Genomic DNA, 2,500 nt, shown 5'->3' with positions numbered 1-2,500 from the left:
TTACACTCTCACGGATGGTCTCACTGGGCCTTACTTCCTCTCTCACTTTATTTCTCTCTTTCACGCACACCTTCTCTTTCTCATTCTCTCTCCCTCTCCCCCTCTCTCTCTCTCTCTCTCTCTCTCTCTCTCTCTCTCTCTCTCTCTCTCTCTCTCTCTCTCTCACTCACTCACTCTTGCATCTTAGCTCCTTGTGGATGATGGGGCATCCCTGACTCCCGTCCACTGTTTCATGAACTCTCAACTTTGGTTAACAATAGATAACTTATTGATATATATATATATATATATATATATATATATATATATATATATTTATATATTTATTCATTTATTTACATATATATTCATTTTTCACTTGTTTGTTCGTTTATTCACTTGCCTATCTTTTATTTATGTATGTATTTGTTTAATGTTCATTTATCTATTCTAATGCTAATTGTTCATTCATTTTTTCTAGGTATATTACTTTATTTACTTATTTATTCATTCATTCATTTTTTGTGTTTTTTTTTTGTTATTCTGTTAATTTATTCATCTTTTATTTGTCGATTTATTGATTCATTTCTCTATTCATTTATTTATTTATCTATTTATCTACTTATGTATTTTCATATGTCGATTTCTTTATTTATTTACTGGTTTCATTATCATATGTCCTTATATATTTTTTTTTTTTGCTTGATTTTTTTTTCTTCAAAACTTCGTAAAGATAATGTTTTCTGTGAAAGCAAAAAGTAAAGGTTCAACGTATGCATTCAATGTTATTTACTTATTTATTTACATATGTCGATTTATTTATTCATTTATCTCAATATTTTATGTCTTTATCTTTTTCTCTTTTCTTTTTGTCTTGATTTTTTTTTTTTTTTTAAATTCGAAGAGATAATATTTTCAGTGAAAACAAAAATTGAAGTCAACGTAACCAGTCCAGTTTAGATTCTAAACAGAATAAATGAGATATTCTAGCTTTGAAATTTAGCAAAAGCAACTTAGTTTTCATTGCGCCTGACAGAAACGATTTGTTGATCTCTTAATTTCGATTAATGAAAAGAGTTTAAATCTATTTTGGAAGCGGAACTGATCTTTATCCGAAATTGAGTTTCTGTTATCTATCAAAAGAAAGAAAAAATAGAAATAGAATCAAATTTGATCAAACAAAATGAAATAAAATAAAATTATTCATTGATCTATTAATTTATTTAGTAATTTTTTATCTAATCATTCTATTTAATTTTATTTCTTTATTTCATTTTGTTTTATTAAATTTTATTTGATTTCCATTTATTTTTTCTTTTGATACATACATATATTTGATATATGTCCGTACCTATAAAAATAATAAGAATAGAATAAAATTAATAAAACAAAATAAATTAAAATAAAATAAAATAAATTAGAATAGAATAAATGAATAATGGAGTTACTAAATGAATTAATATTTTAATGAACAAAAAAATCAATAAACAAACAAAAAATAGAGAAGTAAACAGAATACAACAAGAGTAATTAATGAATAAATAGATAGATAAAAGAAAAATATAATAGATGAATATAATTTAAAATAAATGAATAGCTAACACAATAATGAATGAATATATAAATATAGAAAACTTAATCAATAGATAAGTAGTCAACTAGATAAATCATTATAGATAAAAATTAAATATGATACATATAAATGTATAAACAAGATAACAAATAAATACAAATAACATGACCATATCCACACATTTCATTGTTTAACTTTTGAATAGATTTCTATATCCTGTAATTAACATTTAATTAAACCAATTTTTCACAAGAAAATTGTACCAACGCTAACGACCAAAGTTGCCTTTGTATTGTTCCGATACATAACGTATCTGAATCTTGTGTCCTCAACTTTGTATAAAAGCCTTTGAGCGCCCACCAGCGTTGGAGTTCTATACACTTGTGTACCCATTCACACCCGCACGCCCACGAAAGGGCGAGGCGTCCTGGCCGCCCAATTCACGCGCCCGTAGTCGCGCCTACACATGAGTGGGCAAATTATCGCAAAGGATTCATAACCCTTCGCTTCGAAACGTTATTCGAAATGTTGTTCGAACCTAAACAAGGTATTGTGAGATTCGAAGTGATTCTGTGTGCTGGCAAAGTTGATGGAATGTTTGACGTCATCGAAGTAATTGAAAAAAAAATGGTGGACAAAATGGTGGACAAAATGGTGGACAAGTAGGACAGTGGGAATGGGAGTGGAAGAATGCGGCCGCAGCTTTACCTGCGGTTGCGGAAGACCGCATATGATGCGGTATTAAATCCCTGCGGCGTGTTGGTGGTCACTGAAAAACAAAATGGTGGACAAAATGGCGGACAAGGAGGACAGCGGTAAAGGGAGTGGGAGCGTGTAGCCGCAGTCTCACCTGCGGCTGCGGAAGGCCGCATTTGATGCGGTAATTAGTTTCCTGCGGCGTGTAGGTGGTGGCTGACTATTCTGAAAAGCTTTTGTGTGATTCGGCGA

This window comes from Oratosquilla oratoria, chromosome 36, assembly GCF_046742065.1.
Source record: "Oratosquilla oratoria isolate Oo_2021 chromosome 36, ASM4674206v1, whole genome shotgun sequence".
Lineage (NCBI taxonomy): Eukaryota > Metazoa > Arthropoda > Malacostraca > Stomatopoda > Squillidae > Oratosquilla > Oratosquilla oratoria.
Note: the sequence above shows the minus strand (reverse complement) of the source record.